The sequence below is a fragment of the Orcinus orca genome, chromosome X (genome assembly GCF_937001465.1).
Source record: "Orcinus orca chromosome X, mOrcOrc1.1, whole genome shotgun sequence".
Taxonomy (NCBI): Eukaryota; Metazoa; Chordata; class Mammalia; order Artiodactyla; family Delphinidae; genus Orcinus; species Orcinus orca.
In genome coordinates this window covers 56,746,557-56,773,247 of record NC_064580.1, presented here as the reverse complement: position 1 = coordinate 56,773,247, position 26,691 = coordinate 56,746,557, and the positions used below count along the sequence as shown (strand labels likewise).

Here is a 26,691-nt window from a genome sequence, read left to right as displayed (position 1 = left end):
CCGTGTGGTGCAGCCAAAAGATTAAAAAATATATATTGATGTAATGATAGCATAAGGATACTTATTGTTTGAGAAATTAGTTTATTCTGAGAGGGGATACATATCCAATGAGTTTCTTACAGATCCAAACGTGAATAACCTACATCATATAAAGAATCAGAATGACTTTGCAGTGCAGTTTGAAACCAGGAAATGTGATACCTCTGGCTTTGTTCTTTTTTCTCAGGAAAGACATTATGAAACTGGCATAAAAAATACACACATAGACCAATGGAACAGAATATATAGCCCAGAATTAAACCTCCACATATACATTAACTAATAGTCAACTATGGAGACAAGAACACCCAATGAGAAAAGTATAGTCTCTTCAACAAACGGTGCCAGGAAAACTGGATAAACACATGCAGAACAATGAAATTGGACCCATATATTATACCGCTCACAAAAATTAACTGGAAATGGATCAAAGAGTTAGCCATAAGACCCAATACCATAAAATTCCTACAATAAAACTTAGGGGAGAAGACCCTTGTCATTGGTTTTGGCAATTATTTTCTGGATATGACATTGAAAACACAAACAACAAAAGCAAACCACAGCAAGTGGGACATCAAACTAAAAAGTATCTGCACGCAAAAGAAACAACAAAATTGAAAAGCAACCTATGGAATGGGAGAAAACATTTGCAAACCATGTAATGATAATGGGTTAATAACCAAAGTATATAAAGTACTCATTTAATTCAATAACAAAAATTAAATTAAAATGGGCAAAATAACTAAATAGATATTTTTCCAAAGACATACAAATGGTTAACAGGTAAAACAAAAGATGCTCAACATCACTGATCATCATGAAAATGCAAATCAAAACTACAGTGAGATATCACCTCTTACCTTTTAGAATGGCTATCAACAAGAAGACAAGAGAAAACAAGTATTGGTGAGGATGTGGCAAAAAGTGAACCCTTGTACATTGTTCATGGAAATGTAAACTTGTTCAACCACTATGGAAAATAATGTGGAGGTTTCTCAATAAATTAAACATATATCTAACATATTATACAATAATTCCACTTCTGACCATATACCCAAATTAAATAAAAGGAGGATATTGAAGAGGTATATGCACTCTCATCTTTATTGCAGCCTTATTCTCAACAGCCAAGATACAGAGAAAAACAGAAGTGCCCATCCCATGCTCCATCAGTACTGAATAGCTTGGAATTTTCAGAACATATTAGGCAATTCCTTATCTCTCTGGTAAATACTTTATAAGATTGTAATGTCTAGCTCACACATAGTTACCACCTTCCTGAGGCTATGATCAGAATCAACCACTCCTTTCTATGTGTATCAATATATATTTTTTGTCATACCATGTGTAATTTGTATTATTTCCCTACTAGGTTGTGAGCTCCATAAAGACAGGAACTGAAGCAGTTTTAGTTCTGAATCTCCAGCTGCCAGCCTAATGTTTGATATGTAGTAGCTACCTAGTAAATGTTTTTGAAATGAATTAGTTGGAGTAGGTGTAATTGTGCTGATTTTAGAAATAACAAAAGAGAAACACGGAAAAATAAGTGATTTCTTCAAAGTAACAAAGCTATTAGGTAGGAATGTGAGGAACTGAATGGAAGTACACTTGATAATAAAATTAGTCATTTTGTTACCAGATTTTGTAATCTTTGGAGCAGAGAAAAGTCAGAGTGACTTGAATGCAAGTAGAGAAGACTCCAATGGCAATCACCTCTGAATCAGGAAGTGGTAATTCCAGAGTTAGACCCAAATAAGCATGTAGTAGAGAGAATAATGGTCCACCAAAGATGTGCATATTCTTAATCCCCAGAACTTGTGATTTATTAGGTTACATGGCAAAGTGTAATTAAGGTTACAGATGGAATTAAGGTTGCTAATTTACTGACCTTAAAATAAGGAGATTATTCTGGATTATACAGGTGCACCCAACATAATCACAGGAGTCTTTAAAAGTGGAAGAGGGAGGGAAGACAGAAGTAGAAAGATGTCAGCATGGAAATTAGTTGATTTGATGTTGCTGATTTTGAAGATGGAAGAGTAAGGCCACAAATCAAAGAATGTAGGAGGCTTCTAGAAACTGGAAAAGGCAAGAAACAGATACTCCCCAAGGACAGTTGTAAGGAAAGCAGCCCTGCTAAAACTTTCATTTTAGTGCAGGAAGATTTATTTTTGACTTCTGACCCCCAGAATTGTTAGATAATAAATTTGTGTTATTTTAAGTTTCTAAGTTTGAGGTAATTTATTACAGTAGAAAGACAGGAGACAGTGGTAAGAAAAATGGATAATGGAACTGCAAGCCTGAGTCAGAAGTAAAGGACAATACTCAGTGATTTACTGGGAGAAGTTTCAACTTCCTAGGAAACACAAAGTAATTAAGAAAGTCCTATGTAAAAGACAAAAATGAGTTTTAATAATATGTGTAATTTTTTATTTAGACTAGCTTTTTATGATTGAAAAATTAATAGATGGACATAGTAAGACATCTAAACAGTATATGGGGGTACACAGTATAAAATCTTCATTCCACCTCTGCCCTTCAGCTACCAGTTACCCTCTCCAGAGGAATCAATTTGCTGTTATGAAAACACAAGAGTGTATGTTCTAGACCTTGTCTATGCATAGGCAAGCACATTTGTGGATAAAACCCACATTTTCAAACAAATGGAGACACACTCTACACGCTGTTCTGCACCTTGCTATTTTGTTGCTTAAAATACTATATTTAATCAATTCTAAGTCATGCTTTTAAACATTTTGAAATATGTGAAATCAGCATTTATGTCATGATTGATGGCATCTTATAATCACTGTTGGTCAGGCGTGGTCATGATATAGCAGTTTTCATTGCCTGAGTCTCTTAAATATTTTGGCATGAGTGGACAACTGCAATTCCTTTATATCAATTAATAAATCATTTAAGGATTATTGAAAGAAGTAGTATAAGGGCCGACAGTTTCTGAAAATCTTCTGTTGACACTCTCTAGTAAGAACAAGAAAGCATCAGCATCTAAACTTGCAGAATGGGTGTTGGCACGTAGGAAGAAGATTCTAGAGAAGATAATGTAGTATTCTTTTAAAAAATTCTGCATCATAAATACTTTTGATGCCCCATGGAATGATGCTCTGTGCAAGATCATGAACATCATTGACATTGAACTCAAAAACATTTCAGAAGAGCCAAACTCTTAATGTAAGAAAGCTTTAGGAATACCTTAGTAAATTACTTTTTAAAATATTTTCTTATGTATGTACAAGCAAGTGTGATTTAAGATAAAAGTCTCAGTATTAAAAAATCTAAATTAGATAATTCAATAAGTCTAAAGTAATAACCTATGTGGCAGGAAAGGAGTTATGCTTGTAGCTTTTCCAACATGGTCTCTGGACTCCTAAGGAATCCACAAGGAGGTCCCTGATATCGAAAATATCTTCATCATAATACTAATTTATTTGCCTTTTTCATTGTGTTGAATCATCTTTTCATTCCAGGAATAAGTCTTACATAGTCATGATGCATAATCCTTTTAATATGTTGATGAATTCAGTTTTCTAGAATATTTTTGAGGATTTTTTCAACAATATACATAAGTGGTATTGGTCTATAGTTTTCTTTTCTTGTAGTGTTTTAGTCTGGCTCTGATATCAGTGTAATACTAGCATCATGGAATGAGTTAGGAAATGTTCCCCCATATTCAATATTTTGAAAGAGTTTGAGAAGAATAGGTGTTAACTTTTTAAAATGTCTGATAGAATTCACCACTTGAGCATTTTGACACCAACTTTTGCTTTGTTGAAAGTTTTTCTTTGATTATGGATTAAATCTCCTTACTTGTATAGGTCTGTTCAGATTTTCTATTCCTTATTAAGTGAAATATTATAGATTGTGTGTTTCTTAGAATTTTTCCATTTTATCTAGGTTTTCCAATTTGTTGGTGAACAATAGTTCATGGTGCTCTTTTATAATTCTTTTTATTTCTATAAAACCATTAGTATTGTCCCCATTTTCATTTCTAATTATATTAATTATGAAAATTTCACAACTAACATCTCACTCAATGATAAAAGATAAAAAAGTATTTCCCCCAAAGATAAGAACAAGGGTGCCCATTTTTACCACTGTTGTTCAACATTATACTGGAAGTTCTAGCCAGAACAAATGGGCAAAGAGGAGAAATAAAATGTATCCAAGTTGAAAAGAAGTAAAACTATCTCTATTAACAGATGACATAATTCTATAGATAGAAAATTCTAAATAATACACACAAAAGCACTATCAGAACTAATAAACAAATTCAGCAAAATTGAAGGATACAAGGTGAGCATGCAAAAATCAGTTGTATTTCTGTACCTTGAAACTACTGTGTGATCTTGGGCAATTTATGTAACCTCTCTGTGCCTTTGTCTCCTTATCTGTAAAATGGAGAAAATAATAGTGTCATAAAGTTGTGAAAAGTAAATGAGTTAATGCATATATTGTAAAACATTTAGAAAAGTTACTAAACACTCAAAAATATTACATTATTTAAATTCTGTTTACATGTTTTTGTTCAACTAGCTTTAATTATCAGTTTATCTCCAGTGCTTAACTTGGTATCTGTCCCAGAGTAGACACTTACAAAATAAGTTTGTTAAATGAATTGATGAATGTGGATGGGTAAACAGTTGTAATGTAATAGATGCTGCAGCAGATACTGAGTACAAGGCACTTTATTTTATTTTCATTGAATATAGTTCCCTGTGCTATACAGTAGGTCTTTTTGTTTATCTGTCTTATATACAGTAGTGTGTATATGTTAATCCCAAACTCTTAATTTATCTCTGCCCCCCCCATACACACTATCCCCTTTGGTAACCATAGGTTTGTTTTCTATGTCTGTGAGTCTATTTCTAAATAAGTTCATTTATATAATTTTTCTAGCTTTCTCTTTATCTTTCTGACTTACTTCACTAAATATGGTAACCTCTAAGTCCATCCATGTTGTTGCAGATAGACATTTAATTCTTTTCTATAGCTGAGTAATAGTGCATTGTATATGTATATACCACATTTTCTTTATCCATTCATCTATCAATGGACATTTAGGTTGCTTCCATATCTTGGCTATTGTAAATAGTGCTGCTATGAACATTGGGGTCATGTATAATTTCTTTTCTTAAATTTTTATTGGAGTATAGTTTATTTACAGTATTGTGTTAATTTCAGGTGTACAGCAAAGTTAATCAGTTATACATATATATATAGCCACTCTTTATGAGACTCTTTTCCCATATAGGCCACTACAGAGTATTGAGTAGAGTTCCCTGTGCTATACAGTAGGTCCTAATTACTTATCTATTTTATATATAGTAGTGTGTATATGTCAATCCCAATATTCCAATTTATCTCTCCCGCTCTTACTCGCTGGTAATCATAAGTTTGTATTCTACATTTGTAACTTTATTTCTGTTTTGTAGATAATTTCATTTGTACACTTTTTAAAGATTCCACAGATAAGCTATATCATATGATATTTATCTTGCTTAGCCTGGCTTACTTCACTCAGTATGACAATCTGTAGGTCCATCCATGTTGCTGCAAATGGCTTTATTTTGTTCTTCTTTAAGGCTAATAGTCCATTGTATATATGTACCACATCTTCTTTATCCATTCCTCTGTCGATGGACACTTAGGTTGCTTCCACGTCCTGACTACTGTAAATAGTGCTGCAATGAACATTGGGGTGCATTTATCTTTTCAAATTAGAGTTTTCTCCATATATATGTCCACAAGTAGGATTGCTGGATCATATGGTAACTGTTTTTAGTTTTTAAAGAATCTCCATACTGTTCTCCATAGTGGCTGCACCAATTTACATTCCCACCAACAGTGTAGGAGGATTCCTTTTTCTCCACACCATCTCCAGCATTTATTATTTGTAGACTTTTTAATGATGGCCATTCTGACTGGTGTGAGATGATAACTCATTGTTGTTTTGATTTGCATTTCTCTGACAATTAGTGATGTTAAGCATCTTTTCATGTGCCTCTCAGCCATCTGTGTGTCTTCTTTGAAGAAATGTCTATTTAGATTTTCCACCCATTTTTTTGATTGGGTTGTTTTTTTTTTTTGATATTGAGCTATATGAGCTGTTTTTATATTTTGGAAATTAAGCCCTTGCCAATTGCATAATTTGCAAAATTTTTCTCCCATTCTGTAGGTTGTCTTTTCATTTTGTCTATGGTTTCCTTTGCTGTGCAAAAGTTTTGAGGTTTAATTAGGTCCCATTTTGGTTTTGTTTGTTTGTTTACTTTGTTTTAGGAGATGGATCTAAAAAATAATGTTGCAATTTAAGTCAAAGAGGGATCTTCCTATGTTTTCCTCTAGTAGTTTATAGTATCAGGTCTTACATTTAGGTCTTTAATACATTTTTATTTTATTTTATTTTTATGTATGGTGTTAGAGAATGTTCTAATTTCATTCTTGTACACGTAGCTGTTCAGTTTTTCCAGCACAAGTACAAGACACTTTAAAGGGTAAGAGGGAGGATATGAATATTGTTTGAAGGAATCAGGAAACTTTTCACTGACAGAGGGCATTTACTTTCAGAAATTTTATAGAACAGTCAGAGCTTTCAGAGCAAGCTTTGCATCCAGAAACAGGTAATGTGACGCTGATAGCCACAAGGTGGCAATATTGCAGAAGAGAGTCACCAGCAGAGGAAAACACTAGAATATGCCAGCTTCTTTCAGCCCAGAGAATGTTTATAAGATTTCTCTCTCTTCTCCCTAGAGCTTTAAGTCATGACTTTTTCCTTTTCTTTCCTTTGTTGTTGGAAATTGACATTCCTGCTTCAGGCTGCTCAGGAAGCTGTCTGGCACTCCAGCCACTCTGTCATAATCAGACAGAAGAGAGAAATGTGCTCAATATGTTTACAGTTCACCAGATAATGAACATCTAATTCCAATTCCACTGACTTCCTGTTAACTTTGATATGCCCCACCATGAGTAGAGGGAAAAAAGGATAGGGGAGAAGCAAAACTAACATTTTTTGAAGAGGTAGGCACTATATCAAGCATTTTATATAAAATCATTTCATGTAATTACCCCAACAAATCCATCATCCAGCTTCAGTGATTATTAACAAATGCATGGCTGATCTTGTTTCATCTGTACCGTCACTCCCTACACCCCACCACCACTGAAATATTTTGAGGCAAATTTCAGACATTATATCATTTAATTTGTAAATGCTTCTCTAAGAGAGAAGAGATAAGAACTTAAAACAAACAAACAGAAAAACATAACCACAGTATCATTTTCACATCTTAAAAACATAACAACACTCCTTAAATCATTAAATGTTCCATTACTATGTAGATTTCTCTGTTTTTTTTTTTTTTTTTTTTGCGGTATGCGGGCCTCTCACTGTTGTGGCTTCTCCTGCTGCAGAGCACAGGCTCTGGATGCACAGGCTCAGCGGCCATGGCTCACGGGCCCAGCCCCTCCGCGGCATGTGGGATCTTCCCGGACCGGGGCATGAACCCATGTCCCCTGGATTGGCAGGCAGACTCTCAACCACTGCATCACCAGGGAAGCCCTGGTTTTCTTATAAAAATAATTTATAATTGGTCGATTCAAATTAAGATTTGAGCAAAGTCCATTCATTGCATTTACTTGGTATGTGATGAAGAAGTTTTCATCCCCATTTTACAAACAAAATCAGAGAGGATTGTCTGTTCAGTATTTTTTAAATGTATATTGCATCAGACATTGAAGCAGGATTTGGGGATACAAAGATTAAGAAGTCAAAGCCCCTGCTCTCTGTGGACTCAACTTTTCACTCCTGAAGTTCTGTATTTCTATCACAGAACTTATTACATTATATCATAATTATGTGTTTATGTGTTCTCCTTCTAAACTATATAGTAAATTCCTTAAAGGCAGTTGTCATCTCATGTTCAACACTTTATCCTTAATACCTAACATAGTCTCTGGCACATAGCAAGTATTTAACAACTACAGGAAACTGAATAATTTTGTCTGACTGGGCAATGGGAAACAGTGAATAGTTTCAAGCATGTCAGTAATAATATAAGATTTTTCAAGGTAGGTAGGTACTCAAGTTGCCAAATGGATTGGAGGCATTATTGACTGTAGGCAGGGAGAATTGGAAGGAAGTTACTTCAGGAATTCAAGATAGAGAGGATGGGGACGAGAACCAGATCAGAGGCAGTGAGGATAGAGAGGAAACAGATTGGAGTTATTGAGAAGGTGATTTTGATAGCACTTGTAAGTAATTCCTTAGATATGCAGGGTGAGAGTGAAAAGTTCCAGGATTCAAGTTTGGATAATGATAGTACCACTAACAGAGATTCAGAATGAAAAGAAGAGGCAGGTTTGGAGTGTGGAAAGCAAAGTCAATTTGAAGTGTGTGTGATGTTCATGTGGCATTATCCAGTGGGATGTGTGAGATCAATGATCAGGAAAGAGATTATAAGTGAAAGTATAGATCTAGGAGTCATGAGCATTTAGGTGGTTGTTAAAAGCTAGATAGCAGATATCATCTCTCAGGGAGAGGACATGCAGTGCAAATGGAAGTGACCTGAGGATGAGATCCAGGGGAACTGTGAAACTTATAGAGAGGGTAGAAAATGAGAATCCTGTAAAAACAATGGAGAGGGAAAAGCCAGAGGTATTGAAAGAAAAGTAAGAAAGTGTGGAGCCACAAAAGCCAAGGGAGGAGAGTTTCAAGAGAGTGGGAATAGGAGAGGTTGGTACTTGTGTGTGTGTGTGTGTGTGTCTGTATATGTGTGTGTGTGTGTGTGTGTGTGTGTGTGTGTAGCAGTTGTGATAGTGGCAACTAGTTAAGTGTCGCTAGGATGTGGGATGTGGTGAGGCCAGTATGGCCAGTTGAGCACTCATCCCAAAGAGCCTTGAACACCAGACTAAGCCACCAGGGCTTCATTATGTAGGTGATGAGGAGCACTTGAGGGACTTCAAAGACCAGTTGATCTAGTCTTTGAGGTGGTTTAGAAAGGTTAGCCTTAGACAGTGAAGAGGATGCTATGGGGGAGTGGGACTGGAGAAAAGAGCTCATTGGAGTGGAGTGGAGCAGCAGTTGGGTTGTTGAGGAAAGCAAAGACTTCCAATCTATTTAGTGGGTAAAACTGGGAAGCATCAAAAGTAGCTAATACTTAATTGAACATTTACTACATGCTTACAGGTATTACCTCATTTAATCCTCATAACCACTCAATGAAATAGATAAGAGTATAGCCCTCATTTTAAGCATCAGGAAATTAATGCACAGAAAGAAGATGAGGGTCAAAAACTAGTACATGGAATAGCCTAGATTAAATTCCATGTGTTTTGGTTCAACCCACTCTCAATCTTTATTTGCTTTGCCTTGGTTAGGTATGGGGACTGAAGGGAGTTTTAGTTGGAATTAAGTCCAAATTTGAGTTAGCAGAGATCCAAGTAACAATACATAAATATATTCCTCTTTTATCCTAAAGCTTATGGGTGGGCTCCTACTAGCTCTATCATCTCCAGGGTGTATACCTCAACATGATGGTACAAGACAGAACTCCAGCCATCATATTCATGTTTCAAGCAGCAAAATAAGAAGTAAAAGGAGAAGAATGGTGCACATACTGGGGAACAATGAGCAATCTCGACTGTAAGAGAAACCCCATGATCCTGATATAGGTGTCACCAACTGGAATAGAGTAGAGGAAATCTGTTGGAATGAACATTTTTTTGAGGGGGTATATTTCTCTCTTCTTCTGGTAATAATACCTTTTGTTTTTGAGGAGAGCTGTTTTTCCCTCCTCCAATCATGGAGTTCTAGTAGAGACTTCCAATCATAGTATCCCTCTCCCTGGTCACCATTGATCTGATTGGTTGAGGTTAAGTGTATGTCACCTAGGTCAGGAAATCAGAATTCTTCCCTAGAGTATTTCTAACTGAATCTGGGTAAAAATATTCTGTCCTACTTTTCTGGCAAAACTTGGAGATGTATAGCTCAGGAACATGTGGTAGTTCTTTTATAGCCACGGGGAGGAAATTGGTCTAAGAGAATAAAATGAACAGGTAAGGATGAGAGACAGAAAGAAAGAAATCTATTTGTGTTTAAGTCTCTGGTCTTACTTGAACTTGAGGCTCGCTTACATTCTTCCCCTTCCTGTAATTATGTCACCTTTTAAAAAATTCCTCTTTTTGCCTGAATTAAAGTTGTGTTTTAGTTCACTTGCAATCAATAATATTCTAAATAATACTGTGTTCTTAAAGGTAATTCTGGAATCAATGTTGAAGTTGCATTTAGGGCTTGTGTGTGTGGGAAGTAGGGTACAGTCAGTAGTGGCCAAAAACAGGAACATTATTTTTGACACTGTATAGTCTATGCGAGAAACAATAAGGCCTTGAACTAACAGTGTCAGTAGGTACTTTAATTCCTAGCTATGATTGTCATGCTCAGTCTTTCTTAGACCTGGAGTTGATTTCCCACCTATCAGCTGGTCATTTTTACATAGTTGCAATGTATTTGTGCATATAAGTTTCCTGGTCACTATTCAATTTAAACATTTTTATTTAAATCTTTGGGCATAGCTGTTTTAAAATGTTACTAGTTCCAACATCTGTGTCATCTCAGGGTCCATTTTTAGCAACTTTTTTTGATTATGGGTCATATTTTCTCCTTTCTTCATATATATGTTAGTTTGAAATGGACTTTGTATAAGATGTGTTGTAGAGAATTTGGACTACATTTTGTTCCTTTGAAAAATATTGTTTTGTTTTGTTTTCATAAGCAGTTAACTTGGCTGAACTCAAATATAAACTGTCTCTTCTGAGGTGGGCAGCACTTACAATATTTATTCAGTTCTTTCAGCTTTACCTAGACTGCCTGGAGCATGCTTCCTGCATTTATAGTTGGCCAGAGATTTGGACAAAGTTTATACACAAAATTTAGGGCTCTCACTCTTTGGATCCTTTTCAGGATTTTACACCCATACTTTCCAGCTGCTGTAGGTGAACTGAAACTCTGTCCTCTGGTTCTTCATGCCAGTAAGACTGAAGGTTTTCTATACCAGATTTAGACACTCAGTAAGGAACTTATTGTGACTTGCCCTCTGGCTAAAAGCTCTAAAAAATTGAAATATCACCTAATTTTGTTCCTTTCTTTCAAGTTCAGAATTTCCTTTAGTTTATGCCTGCTTTATGTTGCTTGATAGTGCCTTTAGGTAGTTGTTTGTTTATTTTTTGTTTTTTATATTTTACCCAAAATACATAGCTGTTGTCTGAGGGAAGGAGATACTTAGCCTTTACCAGAAACCAGAACCTTCCTGGTCATGGTTATTTAACTTATAACCAATGTAGCAAATAGTTCCAGTGATGTTGTAAGAAAACATACTCAGTACCTAGGTGTTAGATCCAGAATATATGGCTTGCCAATGGATATTTTTACAAATACACAAGGTCAGTGTGATAGTGTTTCAGGATGACATGTTTGGGAGTGTAAGAAGGTGGGTAAGCAGGAACTTGGGACTTCTTGTGAGCTAACAGCTTCACTCTTGACAGACCTGATCCCACTGCCACCTACTTGATTGTCTCATTGAGTATATCCTATTTTGATATCTCCTAGAAACCTCTACTAAAAGTATTTGAGCTTACTGTAGTAAACTATAAATTCTTTACAACTTACAAGCCAGAATGCCAGGGTAATTTCCCCACTGAGTCCTTTATCACATCTACTATCTAGGTTGGAGAAAAGTAGACAAATTAAAAATATTTTTAGCAAATTGAATGTTCAGAGATTAAGGACATATGAAAGGGAATAATAAAGAAGGTAAAAGTATGAATTTCAGTTTTTTGTCTTGGGCAGTTGAATAGATGGTGAATACAGGATAAATACAAGGAATACAGGAAAAATTCAAGAAAGATTTAGTTGTCAGTAGGGTATAATTCAGCAGAAAAACAAGCCAAAAAAAAAAAGTACTTAAAAACATCTATTGGATTTAACAACTAGGAGGAAGACTTTGTTTACCTTGAATATTGCAATTTCAGTAGAGTGGTAGACCATGTAGGCCAGGTTGCGGTGGGTTGAGGAGTTGTATGGGTGTAGTAGACTAAAACATGTGACTTCAGTTAACCATACCTCCCAGTAATTATGCCCTTGTGAAATTTCCTCTCCTTGCATCAGGGTTGGCCTTGTGAGTCAGTTTAACAAATAGAATGCAGTATAATTGGATGCTGCCTAATTTCGAAGCATAGGTCATAGAAAGCCATGAAGTTTCTTTCTTCCTCAGTCTGTCTTTTGGAATGCTAAGCCACCATGGAAAAAGGCTGATCTCTCTTTGGGATGTACCACATGCAGAGGGCCTGAGACAACATGAAAAGTGATAGAAATCCACTGAGGCCAACTTTTCAGATATCCCCACCAAGACAGCAGGCATGTGTGTGAACCTGTCTTGGATCCTCCACACCAGACCAACCACCAGCTGAATGCCACCTAATGACCCCAGTAAATGCTTTCTGGAGTAGAATTGTCCAGTGGACCTTAGCTTAATTGCTGAAATGCACAATAATGAGTATAATAAAATTACTATTTTTTAACTCACTAAGTTCTGGGACATTTTATTATACAGCAATATATAAATTTGACATTAGGATTGAGATAATAGAACATAGAGCAATGAGGTAGTGGAAGGTGTAAATGTAATAACTCTGGAAAAGGAAAATCAGATGATAGCTGAAGATGCTCATGAGATTGAGGGAGGCCTTTTTTTTTTTTAATGGAAGAGTCTTGGGAAAGTTTATATTCTTTAAAACAGCCAAGAGAAAAATGAAGTTGAAGATACAGGAGAGAATATGATTAATCCACTGAGTTTTCCAAGGAGAAAGGAAAGGATGACATCCAAACTTCTAGTGGATGGGCTGGCCTTGAACACAACAATGGGACAATTTCAGCCACTAAAATAGGTGTCCGACCTCCTTAAAATCTTTAGAAATCATCTAACTTTCCCACATGCTGCATTCCAGATGTGGAATATCCAGACCTTGCTGGGCAGTAATGTCTCCCCCAAGAAAGAGATGGAGAGATGGTAGTAGATTAAATTTTATTGTTTCAAGGGTAAAGAATTTCAGCTTATAACAAAGTTCAAGGTAGGACCATGAGAAAAGATAATTGGAAATAAGGAGAAGGAACAGGGGGTACAGGATTGAGGATGAATATGAAAATTGAAGGGAGTTAAGATAATGACAAAACTTGGAACAGAAAATAAGCTAGTCCAGAAGCCAAATTCCTCAATGAATGCAAGATAGTAAATAGGAGGTTGGTAAATGACACAGTTCTATAACAGTATTATAAGATAAGGGCGTGAGCTTCAGAAGAAGATTCTGTGTATGAGAGAAGAAAACAGCAATTGGGAGCAAGCAGAACATGGATTCTGTTTCTCTGGTTTGTGAGTGAAAAGCATCATCTACCACAGAGAGGAGGAGAGCATGTGATATCCTCAGGGAACAGCAAGCTTTCACCATGGAGGAAGAAAGGATATAACCTGGTTTTTGTGTTATTTTTAAACATCTTTATTGGAGTATAATTGCTTTACAATGGTGTGCTAGTTTCTGCTTTATAACAAAGTGAATCAGTTATACATATACATATGTCCCCATATCTCTCACTCCTGCATCTCCCTCCCTCCCACCCTCCCTATCCCACCCCTCTAGGTGGTCACAAAGCACCGAGCTGATCTCCCTGTGCTATGTAGCTGCTTCCCACTAGCTATCTATTGTACGTTTGGTAGTGTATATATGTCCATGGCACTCTCTCACTTTGTCACAGCTTACCTTCCCCTCCCCGTACCCTCAAGTCCATTCTCCAGTACGTCTGTGTCTTTATTCCCATCTTGCCCCTAGTTTTTCATGACCATATATATATGTATTAGATTCCATATATATGTGTTAGCATACAGTATTTGTTTTTCCCTTTCTGACTTACGTCACTCTGTATGACAGACTCTACGTCTATCCACCTCACTACAAAAACTCAATTTCGTTTCTTTTTAGGGCTGAATAATATTCCATTGTATATATGTGCCACATCTTCTTCATCCATTCACCTGTTGATGGACACTTAGATTGCTTCCGTGTCCTTCCTGGCTATTGTAAATAGAGCTGCAATGAACATTTTGGTACATGACAATTTTGAGTTATAGTTTTCTCAGGGTATATACCCAGTAGTGGGATTGCTGGGTCATATGGTAGTTCTAGTTTTAGATTTTTAAGGAACATTCATACTGTTCTCCGTAGTGGCTGTATCAATTTACATTCCCACCAACAGCGCAAGAAGGTTCCCTTTTCTCCAAACCCTCTCCAGCATTGGTTGTTTATAGATTTTTTAATGATGGCCATTCTGACCAGTGTGAGATGATATCTCATTGTAGTTTTGATTTGCATTTCTCTAATGATTAATGATGTTGAGCATTCTTTCATGTGTTTGTTGGCAATCTGTATATCTCTTTGGAGAAATGTCTATTTAGGTCGTCTGCCCATTTTTGGATTGGGTTGTTCATTTTTTTGACATTGACCTGCATGAGCTGCTTGTAAATTTTGGAGATTAATCCTTTGTCAGTTGCTTCATTTGCAAATATTCTCTCCCATTCTGAGGGTTGTCTTTTCGTCTTGTGGATTCCTTTGCTGTGCAGACGCTTTTAAGTTTCATTAGGTCCCATTTGTTTATTTTTGTTTTCATTTCCATTTCTCTAGGAGGTGGGTCAAAAAGGATCTTGCTGTGATTTATGTCATAGAGTGTTTGCCTATGTTTTCTTCTAAGCGTGTGTACTGTCTGGCCTTAAATTTAGGTCTTTAATCCATTATGAGTTTTATTTTCTGTGTGTGTACGGTGGTAGTAGGGAGTGGTCTAATTTCATTATTTTACATGTAGCTGTCTAGTTTTCACAGCAGCACTTATTGAAGAGGCTGTCTTTTCTCCACTGTGTATTCTTGCCTCCTTTATCAAAGATAAGGTGACCACATGTGTGTGGGTTTATCTCTGGGCTTTCTATCCTGTTCCATTGATCTATATTTCTGTTTTTGTGCCAGTACCATACTGTCTTCATTACTTTAGCTTTGTGGTATTCTCTGAAGTCAGGGAGCCTGATTCCTACAGCTCCGTTTTTCTTTCTGAAGACTGCTTTTGGGTATTTGGGGTCTTTTGTGTTCTCATACAAATTGTGAAATTTTTTGTTCTGCTTTTGTGAAAAATGCCAGTGGTACTTTGATAGGAATTGCATTGAATCTGTAGATTGCTTTGGGTACTAGAGTCATTTTCACAATGTTGATTCTTCCAATCCAAGAACATGGTATATCTCTCCATCTATTTGTATCATCTTTAATTTATTTCATCAGTGTCTTATACTTTTCTGCATATAGGTCTTTTTTCTCCTTACATAGTTTATTCCTAGGTATATAATTCTTTTTGTGGCAGTGGTAAATGGGAGTGTTTTCTTAATTTCACTCTCTGATTTTTCATCATTAGTGTATAGGAATGCAAGAGATTTCTGTGCATTAATTTTGTATACTGCTATTTATCAATTCATTCATTAGCTCTAGTAGTTTTCTGGTAGCATTTTTAGGATTCTCCATGTATATAGTATCATGTCATGTGCAAACAGTGACATCTTTACTTCTTCTTTTCCGAGCTGGATTCCTTTTATTTCCTTTTCTTCTCAGATTGCTGTGGCTAAAACTTCCAAAACTATGTTGAATAAGAGTGATGAGAGTGGGCAACCTTGTCTTGTTCCTGATCCTAGTGGAAATGCTTTCAGTTTTTCACCATTGAGGACGATGTTGGCTGTGGGTTTGTCATATATGGCCTTTATTATGTTGAGGAAAGTTTCCTCTATGCCTATTTTCTGTAGGATTTTTATCATAAATCCGTGTTGACTTTTGTCGAAAGCTTTCTCTGCACCTATTGAGATGATCATATGGTTTTTCTCCTTCAATTTGTTAATATTGTGTGTCACATTGATTGATTTGCATATATTGAAGATTCCTTGCATTCATGGGGTAAACCACAACTGATCACGGTGTATGATCCTTTTAATGTGTTTTGGATTCTGTTTGCTAGTATTTTGTTGATGATTTTTGCATCTATGTACATCAGTGATATTGGCCTGTAGTTTTCTTTCTTTGTGACATCTTTTTCTGGTTTTGCTATCAGGGTGATGGTGGCCTCGTGGAATGAGTTTGGGAGTGTTTCTCCCTCTGCTATATTTTGGAAGAGTTTGACAAGGATAGTTGTTAGTTCTCTAAATGTTTGATAGAATTTGCCTGTGAATACATCTTGTCCTGGGATTTGTTTTTTGGGAGATTTTTATTCAGAGTTTCAATTTCAGTGCTTGTGATTGATTTGTTCATATTTTCTCTTTCTTCCTGATTCAGTTTTGGAAGGTTGTGCACTTCTAAGAATCTGTCCATTTCTTCCAGGTTGTCCATTTTATTGGCATAGAATTGCTTGTAGTAATGTCTCATGCTCCTTTGTATTTCTGCAGTGTCAGTTGTTACTTCTCCTTTTTCATTTCTAATTCTAGTGATTTGAGTCTTCTCCCATTTTTTCTTGATGAGTTTGTCTAATGGTTTATCAATTTTGTTTATCTTCTTAATGAAACAGCTTTTAGTTTTGTTGATCTTTGATATCATTTCCTTCGTTTCTTTTTCATTTATTTCTCATCTCATCTTTATGATTCCTTTCCTTCAGTTAACTTTGGGGATTTTTTCTTCTTCTTCCTCTAATTGATTTAGGTGTAAAGTTAGGTTGTTTATTTGAAATCTTTCTTGTTAATTAAGGTAGGTTTTTATAGCTATAAAATTTCGACTTAGAACTGCTTTTGCTGCATCCCACAGGATTGGTTCTTCGTGTTTTCATTGTCATTTGTTTCTAGTTACTTTTTGATTTGCGCTTTGATTTCTGCAGGGATCTCTTGATTATTAAGTATTTTATTTTTCCACCTCCGTATGTTTGTTTTTTTTAAGATTTTTACCTGTTATTGATACCTATTCTCATAGTCTTGTGGTCGAAAAAGATACTTGATACGATTTCAGTTTTCTTAAGTTTACCAAAACTTGATTTGTGACTCAAGATATGATCTATCCTGGAGAATGCTCCATGAGCAATTGAGAAGAAAGTGTATTCTGCTGTTTTTGGATGGAATGTCCTATAAATATCAATGAAATCTATCTTGTTTAATCTATCATTTAAAGCTTGTGTTTCCTTATTTATTTTCATTTTGGATGATCTGTCCATTGGTGAAAGTGGTGTGTTAAAGTCACCTACTATGATTGTGTTACTGTCGATTTCCCCTTTTATGGCTGTTAGTATTTGCTTATGTATTGATGTGCTCCTATGTTGGGTGCATAAATATTTACAATTGTTTTATCTTCTTTTTGGATTGATCCCTTGATCACTATGTAGTGTCCTTCTTTGTCTCTTGTAATAGTCTTTGTTTTAAAGTCTTTTTTTTTCTGATATGAGAATTGCTTCTCCAGCATTCTTTTGATTTCCATTTGCATGGATATATAATTTTCCATCCCCTCACTTTCAGTGTGTATGTGTCCCTAGATCTGAAGTGGGTCTCTTGTACACAGCATGTATAGGGGTCTTGCTTTTGTTTCCATTCAGCCAGTCTATCGTTTTGGTTGGTGCATTTAATCCATTTACATTTAAGGCAATAATCAATATGCATGTGCGTATTACCATTTTCTTAATTGTTTTGGGTTTGTTATTGTAAGTCTTTTCCTTCTCTTGTGTTTCCTGCCTAGAGAAGTTCCTTTAGCACTTGTTGTAAAACTGGTTTGGTGGTGCTGAATTCTCTTAGCTTTTGCTTGTTGGGAAGGGTTTTAGTTCCTCCATCAAATCTGAATGAGATCCTTGCTGGGTAGAGTAATCTTGGTTGTAGATTTTTCTCCTTCATCACTTTAAATATGTGCTGCCACTCCCTTCTGGCTTGCAGAGTTTCTGCTGAAAGACCAGCTGCTAACCTTATGGGGGTTCCCTTGTGTGTTATTTTTCCCTTGCTGCTTTTAATATTTTTCTTGGTATTTAATTTTTGATAGTTTGATTAATAAGTGTCTTGGCGTATTTCTCCTTGGATTCATCCTGTATGGGAGTCTCTGCACTTCCTGTACTTGATTTACTATTTCCTTTCCCATATTAGGGAAGTTTTCAACTATAATCCCTTCAAATATTTTCTCAGTCCCTTTTTCCCTTCTTCTTCTGGGACCCCTGTAATTCGCATGTTGGTGCGTTTAATGTTTTCCCAGAGATCTCTGAGACTGTCTTCAATTCTTTTCATTCTTTTTTCTTTATTCTGATCTGCAATAGTTATTTCCACTATTTTATCTTCCAGGTCACTTATCCATTCTTCTGCCTCGTTTATTCTGCTATTGAATCCTTCTAGAGAATTTTAAATTTCAATTATTATGGTGTTCATCACTGTTTGTTTGCTCTTTAGTTCTAGGTCCTTGTTAAACGTTTCTTGTATTCTCTCCATTCTATTTCCAAGGTTTTGGATCTTCTTTACTATGATTATTCTGAATTCTTTTTCAGGTAGACTGCCTATTTTCTCTTCATTTTTTATGTCCCATGGGTTTTTGCCTTCATCTGCTTTGTGTTTCCCTGTCTTCTCATTTTGTTTAACTTACTGTTTTGGGGGTCTCCTTTTCACAGACTACAGGTTCATAGTTCTCGTTATTTTTGGTGTCTGTCCCCAGTGGCTAAGTTTGTTTCAGTGGGTTTTGTAGGCTTTCTGGTGGAGGGGATTAGTGCCTGTGTTCTGGTGGATAAGGCTGGATCTTGTCTTTCTGGTAGGTAGGTCAACATCTGCTTGTGTGTTTTGGGGTGTTTGTCACCTTATTATGATTTTAGGCAGCCTCTCTGCTAACCCATGGGGTTGTGTTCCTGTCTTGCTTGTTGTTTGGCATAGGGTGTCCAGCACTGTAGCTTGCTGGCCATTGAGTGGAGCTGGGACTTGTCATTGAGATGGAGATCTCTGGGAGATTTTCACCATTTGATATTACATGGAGCTGGGAGGCCTCTTGTGGACCAGTGTCCTGAACTTTACTCTCCCACCTCAGAGGCACAGCCTTGACACCTCGCTGGAGCACCAAGAGCCTGTCATCCCCACAGCTCAGAATAAAAGGGAGAAAAAAGAAAGAAAGAAAGAAGAAGATAAACTAAAACAATATTATTTAAATAAAAATTAAAAAATAATTATTAAAAAATTTTAAGTATTAAAAAAAAGAAACAAACAAAAACGGACAGACAGAACCCTAGGAGAAATGGTAGAAGCAAAGCTGTACAGACAAAATCACACACAGAAGCATCCACATACACACTGACAAAAAGAGAAAAAGAGAAAAAAATACATATGTCCTTTCTCCCAAAGTCCACCTCTTCAATTTGGGATGATCTGTTGTCTATTCAGGAACTCCACAGATGCAGGGTACATCAAGTTGATTGTGGAGATTTAATCCGCTGCTGCTGAAGCGGCCGGGAGAGATTCCCCTTTTTCTTCTTTGTTCTCACAGCTCCTGTGCTTCAGCTTTGGATTTGGCCCTGCCTCTGCTTGCAGGTCGCTTGAGGGCGTCTCTTCTTCCCTCAGACAGGGCGAGGTTAAAGGAGCAGCTGATTAGGTGGTTCTGGCTCACTCAGGACGCCGCGAGGGAGGAGTACGGAATGCAGGGTGAGCCTGCGGTTGCAGAGGCCGTGACGTTGCAACAGCCTGAGGCACACCATGTATTTTTCCGGGGAATTTGTCCCTGGATCTCGGGACCCTGGCAGTGGTGGGCTGCTCAGGCTCTCAGGAGGGGAGGTGTGGATATGACTTGTGCTTGCACATAGCCTCCGTGGTGACTGCAGCAGCAGCCTTAGCGTCTCTGGGGTCCATGTTGATAGCCGCGGCTCACGCCCGTCTCTGGAGCTCCTTTACGCAGCGCTCTTAATCCCTTCTCCCCGTGCACCTCAAAGCAAAGAGGCAAGACGAAGTCTTTTGCGTCTTCAGCAGCTCCAGACTTTTTCCTGGACTCCCTCCCAGCTAGATTTGGCGCACTAGCCCCATTCAGACTGTGTTCACGCAGCCTACCCCAGTCCTCTCCCAGGGATCCGACCTCCGAAGCCCGAGCCTCAACTCCCAGCCCCCACCCCTCCCGGCGGATTAGCAGACAAGCCTCTCAGGCTGGTGAGTGCTCGTTGGCTCCGATCCTCTGTGTGGGAATCTCTCCGCTTTGCCCTCTGCACCCCTGTTGCTACACTCTCCTCCATGGCTCTGAAGCTTCTCCCCTCCACCACCAGCAGTCTCCGCCCACGAAGCGGCTTCCTAGTGTGTGGAAACCTTTCCTTCTTCACTGCTCCCTCCCACTGGTGCAGTCCCATCCCTATTCTTTTGTCTCTCTTTTTTCTTTTGCCCTACCCAGGTGCATGGGGAGTTTCTTGCCTTTTGGGAGGTCTGAGGTCTTCTGCCGGTGTTCAGTAGGTGTTCTGCAGGAGTTGTTCCACATGTAGATGTATTTTTGATGTATTTGTGTGGAGGAAGGTGGTCTCCACGTCTTACTCTTCCACCATCTTGAAGCTCCTCGCAGTTTTATTATATGTTTTTATATGTTACAAATTATTGAAGTAAAATCCACATAAATTAAAATTAATATTTCTGTTGCATTTAGTCCGTTGTCTGTAAAACCACCACTTTTATCTAGTTCCAAAGTATTTCCATCACTCCAAGGTAAAATTCTACACAATTTAAACAGTTTCTTCCTGTCTCCCCTTTACCCTGGTCCCCAGAAAACGCCAGTCTGTGTTCTACTTTTATAGAAGTACCTATCTGGATATCCCATATAAGCAGAATCATACAATATGTAACCTTTTATATTTGTCTTTCACTTCACATCATGTTTTTGGAGATTCATTCATCTTGTAGCATGTATTAGTGCTATATTATTTTAATGAGTAAATAATTTTCCATTATACACACATACCACAATTTATCCATTTATCCTTTAATAGACATTTGAGCTGTTTCCAGACTTTGACTATTGTGTATAGTGCTGCTTATGAACAAGAGCGTACATGTACTTGTTTTAGTACTTCTTTCCCATTATTTTGGGTATATACATACGTAAGGAGTGGAATTTCTGGGTCTTATGATAATTTTATGTTTATCTTTTTGAGGAAATGCAAAACTGTTTCCCACAGAATCTGAACCATTTTACATTCCCACCAACAATGTATGAGGCTTCCAATTCCTCCATCCTTTCCAATACTTATTATTTTCCATTTTTAAAAATTATAGCCATCCTAATGTGTGAAAAGTGGCACTTCATTGCGGTTTGGATTTGGATTTCCCAAATAACCAATGATATTGAGTATGTTTTCAGGTTTGGGGGTTTTTTTTTGGCCATTGTATATGTAATTTGGACAAATTACATTGTATATGTAATTTTGGCCATTGTATATGTAATTTGGACAAATTACAAATATGTAATTTTGGCCATTGTATATGTAATTTGGACAAGTCCAAATATGTAATTTGGACTTGCTCATTTTTAACTGGGTTGTCTTTTTGTTTTTGTGTTGTTAAGAGTTCTTTATATATTCTGAATATTAGACTCATTACATATATGGTTTACAAACTTTTTCTCACATTCTGTATGTTGTCTTTTCACATTCTTGATCATGTACTTTGATGCACAAAATTTTCTAATGTTGACAAGATCCAATTTATATAAATTTTTTTTCTTTTGTTGTTCATGCTTTTGGTGTCATAGCTAAGAAACTGTTGAAAAATCCAAGGTCATGTTGATTTGACCTATGCTTTCTTCTAGGAGTTTTATGATTTTTGTTCCTATATTTGTGTCCTTGATCCATTTTGAGTTATTTTTTATATGGTGTAAAGAAGTGGTCCAACTTCATTTTGGTTTGCAGGTTGATATCCAGTCATCCCATTTACCATTTGTTGAAGAGACTATTCTTTTTCTGGTGAGTGGAATTGGCACATTTTTCAAAAATCAACTGGCCATAAATGTATGAATTTATTTCTGGACTCTCAATTATATTCCATTGTTCTATATGTCTATCCTCATGTTGGTACTGCTTTGTTTTGATTACAGTGTCTTTGCATTAAGTTTCAAAATTGGGAAATGTGAGTCCTCCAGTTTTGTTCTTCTTTTTCAAAATTGTCACATAAATTTGAGGATCGACTTTTCCATTTCTCAATATAATGTCTAGCCCTCTTGGGAGAGCACTGGAATCACAACTAACTGCTGAACAATCATCAACAGGAAGACATTGGAACTCACGAAAAAAACCACCCCACATCCAAAGACAAAGGAGAAGCCACAATGAGATGGTAGGAGGCACACAATCACAAAAAATCAAATCCCATAACTGCTGAGTGGGTGACTCACAAAGTGGAGAACAATTATACCACAGAAGTCCACCCACTGGAGTAAAGGTTCTGAGCACCATATCAGGCTTCGCCACCTGGGGGTCTGGCAATGGGAGGAGGAATTCCCAGAGAATCAGGCCTTGAAGGCTAACAGGATTTGATTACAGGACTTCAACAGGACTAATGGAAACAGAGACTCCACACTTGGAGGGGACACACAAATTAGGGTGTGCATCAGGAACCAAGGGGAAGGAGAAGTGACCCCATAGGAGACTGAATCAGACATACCTGCTAGTGTTGGAGGGTCTCCTGCAGAGGCAGGTGTCTGTGGCTCACCATGGGAAAAAAGACACTGGCAGCAGAAGTTCTGGGAAGTACTCCTTGGCCTGAGCCCTCCCAGATGCCACCATTAGCCCCACCAAAGAGCCAGTAGTCTCCAGTGCTGGGTCACATCAGGCCAAACAACCAACAGGGAGGGAACTCAGACCCACCCATCAGCAGACAAGTGGATTAAAGTTTTACTGAGCTCTGCCCACCAGAGCAACAACCAGCTCTACACACCACCAGATCCTCCCATCAGGAAGCTTGTACAAGTCTCTTAGATAGCTTCATCCACAAGATAGCAGACAGCAGAAACAAGAAGAACTACAATCTTGCAGCCTGTGGAATGAAAACCACATTCACAGAAAGCTAGAAAAATGAAAAGGCAGAGAAGGATGAAGGAAGAATATAAAACACCAGAAAAACAATTAAAGGAAGTGGAGATAGGCAACCTTCCAGAAAAATAATTCATAATAATGATAGTGAAGATGATACAGGATGTTGGAAAAAGAATGGAGGCAAAGATCAAGAAGATGCAAGAAATGTTTAACAAAGACCTAGAAGAATTAAAGAACAAACACCTAGAAGAATTAATGAACAAACAAACAGAGATAAACAATACAATAACTGAAATGAAAAATACACTGGAAGTAATCAATACCAGAATAACTGAGGCAGAAGAACAGATAAGTGCCCTGGAAGACAGTATGGTGGAATTCACTGCCATGGAACAGAATAAAGAAAAAAATAAGCAAAAGAAAAGAAGGTAGTGTAAGAGACCTCTGGGACAACATTAAATGCACCAACATTCACATAATAGGGGTCCCAGAAGGAGAAGAGAGAGAGAAAGGACCTGAGGAAATATTAGAAGTGATTATAGTGGAAAATTTCCCTAACATGGGAAAGGAAATAATGACCTAAGTCCAGGAAGTTCAGAGAGTCTCAGGCAGGCTAAACCCAAGGGTAAACTTGCCGAGACACACAGTAATCAAATTGACAAAAATTGAAAACAAAGAATAATTATTAAAAGCAACAAGGGGAAAATGACAAAAAACATACAAGGGAACTCCCATAAGGTTAACAGTTGATTTCTCAGCTGAAACTCTACAAGCCAGAAGGGAGTGGCATGATATATTTAAAGTGATGAAGGAGAAGAACCTACAACCAAGATTACCCAGCAAGGATCTCATTCAGATTCAGTGGTGAAATACAAAGCTTTGCAGACAAGCAAAAGATAAGAGAATTCAGCACCACCAAACCAGCTCTACAACAAATGCTAAAGGAACTTCTCTAAGTGGGAAACACAAGCGAAGAAAAAGGACCTACAAAAACGAACGCAAAACAGTTAACAAAATGGTAATAAGAACATACATATTGATAATTACCTTAAATGTGAATGGATTAACTGCTCCAACCAAAAGACAGAGGGTCGCTGAATGGATACAAAAACAAGATCCATATATATTCTGTCTACAAGAGACCCACTTCAGACCTAGGGACACATGCAGCCTGAAAGTGAGGGGATGGAAAAAGATAGTCCATGTAAATGGAAATCAAAAGAAAGCTGGAGTAGCAATACTCATCAGATAAAATAGACTTTAAAATAAAGAAGGTTACACGAGACAAGGAAGGACACTACATAATGATCAAGTGATCAATCCAAGAAGAAGATATAACAATTATAAATATATATGTACCCAACATAGGAGCACCTCAATATATAAGGTAAATGCTAACAGCTATAATAGATGAAAGTGACAGTAACACAATAATAGTGGGAAACCTTAACACCTCATTTACACCAATGGACAGATCATCCAGACAGAAAATTAATAAGGAAACACAGGCTTTAAATGACACATTGGACCAGATAGATTTACAGCACATTCCATCCGAAAACTGCAGATTATACATTGTTCTCAAGTGCACACAGAATATTCTCTAGGATAGATCACATCTTGGGTCACAAATCAAGCCTCAGTAATTTTAAGAAAAGTGAAGTCATACCAAGCATCTTTTCCAAATCAACACTATAATATTAGAAATAAATTACAGAGGAAAAAAACATAAAAAACACAAACACATGGAGGCTAAACGATACTTTACTAAATAACCAAGAGATCACTGAAGAAGTCAAAGTAGAAATAAAAAAATAAACCCTAGAGACAAATGACAATGAAAACATGATGATACAAAACTTATGGGCTGCAGAAAAAATGGTTCTAAGTGGGAAGTTTACAGCAATACAATCCTACCCCCGAAAAAGAAAAATCTCAGGTAAACAATCTCACGTTACACCTAAGGGAACTAGTGAAAGAAGAACAAACAAAACCCAAAGTTAGTAGAAGGAAAGAAATCATAAAGATCAGAGCAAAAATAAATGAAATAGAAACAAAGAAAACCATAGCAAATATCAGTAAAACTAAAAGCAGGTTCTTTGAGAACATAAACAAAATTGATAAACCTTTAGCAAGACTCAACAAGAAAAAGAGGGAGAGGAGTCAAATCAAAAAAACCAGAAATGAAAAAGGAGAAGTTACAATGGACACCGTGGAAATATACAGCATCATAAGAGACTACTACACGCAACTCTATTCCAATAAAATGTACAACCTGGAAAAAATGGACAAATTCTTAGAAAGGTATAACCTTCAATGACTGAACCAGGGAGAAATAAAAAATATGAACAGACCAATCACAAGTAATGAAATTGAAACTGTGATTAAAAAATCTTCCAACTAAGAAAAGTCCAGGACCAGATGACTTCACAGGTGAATTCTATTAAACATTTAGAGAAGAGCTAACACCTTTCCTTCTCAAACTCTTCCAAAAAACTGAAGAAGAAGGAACACTCCCAAACTCATTCTATGAGGCCACCATCACACAGATACGAAAACCAGACAGAGATAATACAATAAAAGAAAAATACAGACCAACATCCCTGTTGAATATAGATGCAAAAATCCTGAACAAAATACTAGCAAAGAGGATCCAGCAATATATTACAAGGGTCAAACACTGGGAATAAGTGGGATTTATCCCAGGGTTGCAAGGATTCTTCAGTATAGGGAAATCAATCAATGTGATACACCACATTAGCAAATGGAAAAATAAAAACCATATGATCATATCAAAAGATGCAGAAAAAGCTTTTTGCAAAATTCAACACTTATTTATGATAAAAACTCTCCAGAAAGTGGTCATAGAGGGAATCTACCTCAACATAATAAAGGCCATATACAACAAACCCACAGCAAACATCATTTTCAATGGTGAAAAACTGAATACATTTCCTCTAAGATCAGGAAGAAGACAAGGATGTTCACTCTCACAACTATTATTCAACATAATTTTGGAAGTCCTAGCCACAGCAATCAGAGAAGAAAAAGAAATAAAAGGAATACAAACCGGAAAAGAAGAAGTAAAACTATCACTGTTTGTCGACGACATGTTACTATACATAGATTCCTAAAGATGTCACCAGAAAACTATTAGAGCTAATCAAAGAATTTGGTAAAGTTGCAGGATACAAAATTCATGCACAGAAATCTCTTGCATTCCTATACACTAATGATGAAAAATCTGAAAGTGAAATTAAGAAAACACTCCCATTCACCATTGCAACAAAAGGAATTAAATAACTACGAATAAACCTACCTAAGGAGACAAAAGATCTATACTCAGGAAACTATAAAACACTAATGAAAGAAATCAAAGACGACACAAACAGATGGAGATATATACCATGTTCTTGGATTAGAAGAACTAATATTGTGAAAATGAATATACTTCCCAAAGCAATCTACAGATTCAATGCAATCTCTATCAAATTAACAATGGCATTTTTTACAGAAGTAGAACAAAAAAATCTTAAAATTTGTATGAAGACACAAAAGACCCAAAAGAGCTAAAGCAA

General features: G+C 36.8%; 1 protein-coding gene across 1 annotated transcript in view; it reads left to right on the top strand.

Moving 5' to 3' along the window:
• Window positions 1-22,232, top strand: part of LOC117198052 (dedicator of cytokinesis protein 11-like) — a 130,666-nt gene extending 108,434 nt beyond the window's left edge. Inside the window, exon 20 of the mRNA XM_049704604.1 lies at window positions 21,992-22,232. The gene's annotated coding sequence lies outside the window, so the exon portion shown is untranslated. The remainder of the gene's footprint in view (window positions 1-21,991) is intronic.
• The last annotated feature ends 4,459 nt before the right edge of the window (window positions 22,233-26,691 follow it).